The sequence below is a fragment of the Scyliorhinus torazame genome, chromosome 19 (assembly GCF_047496885.1).
Source record: "Scyliorhinus torazame isolate Kashiwa2021f chromosome 19, sScyTor2.1, whole genome shotgun sequence".
NCBI classification, from domain to species: Eukaryota; Metazoa; Chordata; class Chondrichthyes; order Carcharhiniformes; family Scyliorhinidae; genus Scyliorhinus; species Scyliorhinus torazame.
The window spans coordinates 11,609,919-11,616,995 of record NC_092725.1 but is presented as its reverse complement, the minus strand read 5'-3'; the positions used below and the strand labels follow the sequence as shown (position 1 = coordinate 11,616,995).

General features: G+C 60.5%; 1 long non-coding RNA gene across 1 annotated transcript in view; it reads right to left on the bottom strand.

The window, feature by feature from the left end:
* Window positions 1–467: 467 nt before the first annotated feature.
* Window positions 468–7,077, bottom strand: part of LOC140396012 (uncharacterized) — a 7,085-nt gene continuing 475 nt past the window's right edge. Inside the window, exons 2-3 of the long non-coding RNA XR_011936428.1 lie at window positions 3,971–4,109; window positions 468–659 (exon numbers count right to left, since the gene is read on the bottom strand). This is a non-coding gene — a long non-coding RNA (uncharacterized lncRNA). The remainder of the gene's footprint in view (window positions 660–3,970; window positions 4,110–7,077) is intronic.

Sequence of the window (7,077 nt, the reverse complement as noted above, 5' to 3'; positions counted from 1 at the left end):
GGGCCTCCTGTTCCTGTGTAACAGGCTGGAGAGGGGCTTGAATGGGCCTCCTCCTGTTCCTGTGTAACAGGCTGGAGAGGGGCTGAATGGGCCTCCTCCTGCTCCTGTGTAACAGGCTGGAGAGGGGCCGAATGTGCCTCCTCCTGTTCCTGTGTAACAGGCTGGAGAGGGGCTGAATGGGCCTCCTCCTGTTCCTGTGTAACAGGCTGGAGAGGGGCTGAATGGGCCTCCTCCTGTTCCTGTGTAACAGGCTGGAGAGGGGCTGAATGGGCCTCCTGTTCCTGTGTAACAGGCTGGAGAGGGCTGAATGGTCTCCTGTTCCTGTGTAACAGGCTGGAGAGGGGCTGAATGGGCCTCCTCCTGTTCCTGTGTAACAGGCTGGAGAGGGGCTGAATGGGCCTCCTCCTGTTCCTGTGTAACAGGCTGGAGAGGGGGCCCTCGTTCCCGGGACTGACACTTACCAGCGAACTGAATGATGAAGCCGTGGTTCTCCCCGGAAACGGGGGTCGCTGACGTCTGACTGGAACTGGATGGTGACGTCCGAGGAGGTGCTGAAGACTCGGAATCTCTTCTGGGAGCCCATGTACTGGCCCAGGATCCGGGAGTTCAGGCTCGGCCCATCGAAGATGGAGAGAATGTCGTTCCGCCGGATGTTCAGTCTGGGGGTGGGGCAGCGGAGGGGGGGGGGGGGGGGGTGGGAAGGAGAGATGGAGGAGGTGGAGGGGCGGTTAGACACCGGCCTGGACACAGCGAGAACAATGGCCTCCCTCCACCCCCCCCCCCCCCACACCTCCGCCTCTCCCTCCCACCCCCCACCTCCCCTCCCCCTCCCTCCCTCCCCCTCCCCCCATCTCCATCCCTCCCCCTCTCCCTCCCTCCCCCTCTCCCTCCCTCCCCCTCTCCCTCCCTCCCCCTCTCCCCCTCCTTCCCCCTCTCCCCCCCTCTCCCTCCCTCCCCCTCTCCCCCCTTCTTCCCCCTCTCCCCCTCCCCCTCTCCCTCCCCCTCTCCCCCCCTCCTTCCCCCTCCCCCTCTCCCCCCTCCTTCCCCCTCCCTCCCCCTCCCCCTCTCTCCCCCTCCCTTCCCCCTCCCCCTCTCCCCCCTCCTTCCCCCTCCCTCCCCCTCCCCCTCTCTCCCTCCCTCCCTCTCCCCCCCACCCCCTCTTCCCCTCCCCCTCCCTCCTTCCCCCTCTCCCTCCCCATCTCTCCCACCCTCCCTCCTTCCCCCTCTCCCTCCCTCCTTCCCCCTCTCGCTCCCTCCTTCCCCTTCCCCCTCCTCCCCCTCTCCCTCCCTCCCTCCTCCCCCTCTCCCTCCCTCCCTCCTTCCCCCTCTCCCTCCCTCCCTCCTTCCCCCTCTCCCTCCCTCTCTGTCCCTCCCACCGCCTCCCCCTCCCCTCCCTCCCCCTTCCCGCCCCTTCCCTCCCTCTTCCTCTCTCCCTCCCTCCCCCTCCCCCTCTCCTCCTTCCCCTCTGCCTCCCCCTCCCTCCCCCTCCCCCTTCCCCTCCCCTCCCTCCCCGTCCTCCCCCCTTCCCCTCCCTCCCTCCCTCCTCCCCCCTTCCCCTCCCCCTCCCTCCCCTTCTTCCCCCTCTGCCTCCCCCTCCCCCTCTCTCTCCCTCCCTCCCTCCCCCTCTCCCTCCCTCCCTCTCTCTCTCCCCTCCTTCCCCCTCTCTCTCTCCCCCTCCCCTCCTTCCCCCTCTGCCTCCCCCTCCCCGCCTTCCCCTCCCGCCCCCTCCTCCTCCCTCCCTCTCCCTCCCCCTCTCGCTTCCTCCCCCTCTCCCTCCTCCCTCCCTCCCTCTCCCTCCCCCTCTCGCTTCCTCCTCGCCGTTAAAGTCCCAGACACCCTCCCAGTCCCCCTGACCATCCAATCATTCAGCCCGGGACGTGTTCCCCCAGACATTGGGAGGTTAAAGGGTTGATTTGAGGGACTTTGCGGATATTCAGGGGAAGGACTGACATTACCAGGGAGAATCTTGGGAAATCTAGGACAAGAGAGCAGCAAACACGTTGAGAGGACCCACTCCTCAGGGCTGAGATGAGGATAGATTTCTTCTCACTCAACCCTCTCCCTCACATTTCCACCCAGCATTCATTCTAAAGGGTGAGATTGAGAGATGTGTTAGGGGCGCAAGCGGCAACAGGTCACAGGTCAGCTGCAGTCTCCTGTTCCTGTGTAACCGGCTGGAGAGGGGCTGAATGGGACCTCCCTCCTGTTCCTGTGTAACAGGCTGGAGAGGGGCTGAATGGGCCTCCTCCTGTTCCTGTGTAACAGGCTGGAGAGGGGCTGAATGGGCCTCCTCCTGTTCCTGTGTAACAGGCTGGAGAGGGGCTGAATGGGCCTCCTCCTGTTCCTGTGTAACAGGCTGGAGAGGGGCTGAATGGGCCTCCTCCTGTTCCTGTGTAACAGGCTGGAGAGGGGCTGAATGGGCCTCCTGTTCCTGTGTAACAGGCTGGAGAGGGGCTGAATGGGCCTCCTCCTGTTCCTGTGTAACAGGCTGGAGAGGGGCTGAATGGGCCTCCTCCTGCTCCTGTGTAACAGGCTGGAGAGGGGCTGAATGGGACCTCCTTCTGTTCCTGTGTAACAGGCTGGAGAGGGGCTGAATGGGACCTCCTCCTGTTCCTGTGTAACAGGCTGGAGAGGGGCTGAATGGGCCTCCTCCTGTTCCTGTGAAACAGGCTGGAGAGGGGCTGAATGGGCCTCCTCCTGTTCCTGTGTAACAGGCTGGAGAGGGGCCGAATGGGCCTCCTCCTGTTCCTGTGTAACAGGCTGGAGAGGGGCTGAATGGGCCTCCCCCTGTTCCTGTGTAACAGGCTGGAGAGGGGCTGAATGGGCCTCCTCCTGTTCCTGTGTAACAGGCTGGAGAGGGGCTGAATGGGCTCCTCCTGTTCCTGTGTAACAGGCTGGAGAGGGGCTGAATGGGCCTCCTCCTGTTCCTGTGTAACAGGCTGGAGAGGGGCTGAATGGGCTCCTCCTGTTCCTGTGTAACAGGCTGGAGAGGGGCTGAATGGGCCTCCTGTTCCTGTGTAACAGGCTGGAGAGGGGCTGAATGGGCCTCCTCCTGTTCCTGTGTAACAGGCTGGAGAGGGGCTGAATGGGCTCCTCCTGTTCCTGTGTAACAGGCTGGAGAGGGGCTGAATGGGCTCCTCCTGTTCCTGTGTAACAGGCTGGAGAGGGGCTGAATGGGCTCCTCCTGTTCCTGTGTAACAGGCTGGAGAGGGGCTGAACGGGCCCCCTCCTGTTCCTGTGTAACAGGCTGGAGAGGGACTGAATGGGGTCTCCTCCTGTTCCTGTGTAACAGGCTGGAGAGGGTCTGAATGGGCCTCCTCCTGTTCCTGTGTAACAGGCTGGAGAGGGGCTGAATGGGCCTCCTCCTGTTCCTGTGTAACAGGCTGGAGAGAGGCTGAATGGGGCCTCCTCCTGTTCCTGTGTAACAGGCTGGAGAGGGGCTGAATGGGCCTCCTGTTCCTGTGTAACAGGCTGGAGAGGGGCTGAATGGGCCTCCTGTTCCTGTGTAACAGGCTGGAGAGGGGCTGAATGGGGCTCCTCCTGTTCCTGTGTAACAGGCTGGAGAGGGGCTGAATGGGCCTCCTCCTGTTCCTGTGTAACAGGCTGGAGAGGGGCTGAATGGGCCTCCTCCTGTTCCTGTGTAACAGGCTGGAGAGGGGCTGAATGGGCCTCCTCCTGTTCCTGTGTAACAAGCTGGAGAGGGGCTGAATGGGCCTCCTGTTCCTGTGTAACAGGCTGGAGAGGGGCTGAATGGGCCTCCTCCTGTTCCTGTGTAACAGGCTGGAGAGGGGCTGAATGGGCCTCCTCCTGTCCTGGGTGAAGTGGGGTCTTTTCTTGCCCCCCAAAATGACCGCTGACATATCTGGCGGAATCCTGGGACCGGACGCTGGGCTCTGCCCCAGCTCCCCCCATCCTGGGTCTCTCCGCAACCCCCCCCCCCCCCCCCCCCCCCCCCACCCCCCCCGCGTACATTTCAATCTCGATGAGGATCCTCTTGTCCGTGGGAACGTGAAGACCCCAGACGCAGTCCTGATTCTTCCTGTACACCTCAGGCCACTCGGGGGAGAAGATCACTCCGGAGGCTTCCGCCATGTCACCTCCACAGGTTGCTACGGGAAAGGAAGAGGAACAAAGAAATGTACCGCACAGGAACAGGCCCTTCGGCCCTCCAAGCCCGTGCCGACCATGCTGCCCGACTAAACTACAATCTTCTACACTCCCTGGGTCCGTATCCCTCTATTCCCATCCTATTCATGTATTTGTCAAGATGCCCCTTAAATGTCCCTATCGTCCCTGTTCCACCACCTCCTCCTGCAGCGAGTTCCAGGCACCCACTACCCTCTGCGTAAAAAACTTGCCTCGTACATCTACTCTAAACCTTGTCCCTCGCACCTTAAACCTATGCCCCCGAGTAATTGACCCCTCTACCCTGGGGAAAAAGCCTCTGACTATCCACTCTGTCTATGCCCCTCATAATTTTGTAGACCTCTATCAGGTCGCCCCTCAACCTCCTTCGTTCCAGTGAGAACAAACCGAGTTTATTCAACCGCTCCTCATAGCTAATGCCCTCCATACCAGGCAACATCCTGGTAAATCTCTTCTGCACCCTCTCTAAAGCCTCCACATCCTTCTGGTAGCCATAATGTGGAGATGTCGGCGTTGGACTGGGGTGGGTGTGGTGAGCCACGTATGGCTATTGAACATACTGACTTGTTGCTGTTACTCTTACTGTTGAATTGTAGTGTTGAGGCTGCTCTTGGTTCCGCCCCTCTGAGGAGGTATATAACACATCTCGTTGATTAAATTGATGGCCATGAATTCGGCCGAGACAGTTTGTACCAAAGAACAGTGGCTTTAATCAACTAGATGTGTGCCAACCTGTAGCTTCTCCCTCACTGAGAGCCTGTCTCAGATCGGCCAGTTATATACCTCCTCAGAGGGGCGGAGCCAAGAGCAGCATCAACCAGGTTAAAGTCCAACAGGTTTGTTTCGAATCACTAGCTTTTGGAGCGCTGCTCCTTCCTCAGGTGAATGAAGAGGTTCCAGAAACATATATATAGACAGATTCAAAGACGCCAGACATGCTTGGAATGTGAGCATTAGCAGGTGATTAAATCTTTACAGATCCAGAGATGGGGTAAACCCCGGGTTAAAGAGGTGTGAATTGTGTCAAGCCAGGACAGTTGGTAGGATTTCGCAGGCCAGATGGGATTCATGTCGCATTACATTCACCCCCCACCATCTGGCCTGTGAAATCCTACCAACTGTCCTGGCTTGACACAATTCACACCTCTTTAACCTGTGTTGTGAGACTTCTTACTATCCTTCTGGTAGTGTGGCGACCAGAATTGAACACTATACTCCAAATGAGGCCTAGCTAAGGCCCTGTACAGCTGCAACATGGCTTGCCAATTCTTATACTCAATGCCCCGGCCAATGAAGGTAAGCATGCCGTATGCCTTCTTGACTACCTTCTCCACCTGTGTTGCCCCTTTCAGTGACCTGTGGACCTGTACTCCTAGATCTCTCTGTCAGTACTTGCAAGAGTTCTTCCATTTATTGTCTAATTCCTACATGCATTGGACCTTCCAAAGTGCATTACCTCACACTTGTCCGGATTAAACTCCATCTGCCATTTCTCCGCCCAAGTCTCCAACCAGTTTATATCCTGCTGTATCCTCCGACAGTCCTCTTCACTATCCGCAACTCCACCAATTTATGTGTCGTCCGCAAACTTACTAATCAGACCAGCTACATTTTCTTCCAAATCATTTATATATACACCAGGAACAGCAAAGGTCCCAGCACTGATCCCTGTGGAACACCACTGGTCACCACCCTCCAATCAGAAAAGCATCCTTCCATTGCTACTCTCTGCCTTCTATGGCCTAGCCAGTTCTGTATCCACCTTGCCAGCTCACCCCTGATCCCGTGTGACTTCACCTTTTGTACCAGTCTACCATGAGGGACCTTGTCAAAGGCCTTACTGAAGTCCATATAGACAACATCCACTGCCCTACCTGCATCAATCATCTTAGTGACCTCCTCGAAAAACTCGATCAAGTTATTGAAACACAACCTTCCCTTCACAAAAGGAGATTGAGTGACGTCCGCGAACCTTCCCTTCACAATCCTTGCCCCGGGGTATGGCTCCCAACCTCTCCCCCCCCCCACCCCCCCCCCCCCCCCCCCGCCCCACCACCGGCACTGACTCTCCCCGGGGTATGGGTCCCTCCCCCACGGACACCGACTCTCCCCGGGGCACGGGTCCCTCCCCCACGGACACCGACTCTCCCCGGGGTACGGGTCCCCCTTCACGGACACCGACTCTCCCCGGGATACGGGTCCCCCCCCACGGGCACCGACTCTCCCCGGGATACGGGCACCCCCCACGGGCACCGGCTCTCCCCAGGGTACCGGTCCACCCCCACACGGGCACCGACTCTCCCCGGGGTACTGGTCGTCCCCCACGGGCACTGACTCCCCCCGGGGTACGGGTCCACCCCCACACGGGCACCGACTCTCCCTGGGGTACGGGTCGTCCCCCACGGGCACCGACTCTCCCCGGTGTACGGGTCTCCCCCACGGAGACCGACTCTCCCCGGGGTACGGGTCCCCCCCCCACGGGCACCGACTCTCCCCAGGGTACTGCCCCTCCCCCACGGGCACCGACTCTCCCCGGGATACGGGCACCCCCCACGGGCACCGGCTCTCCCCAGGGTACCGGTCCACCCCCACACGGGCACCGACTCTCCCCGGGGTACGGGTCTCCCCCACGGACACCGACTCTCCCCGGGGCACGGGTCTCCCCCACGGGCACCGACTCTCCCCGGGGTACGGGTCTCCCCCACGGACACCGACTCTCCCCGGGGTACGGGTCTCCCCCACGGACACCGACTCTTCCCGGGGTACGGGTCGTCCCCCACGGGCACCGACTCTCCCCGGGGTACGGGTCCCACCCCCACGGACACCGACTCTCCCCGGGGCACGGGTCTCCCCCACGGGCACCGACTCTCCCCGGGGTACGGGTCTCCCCCACGGACACCGACTCTCCCCGGGGTACGGGTCTCCCCCACG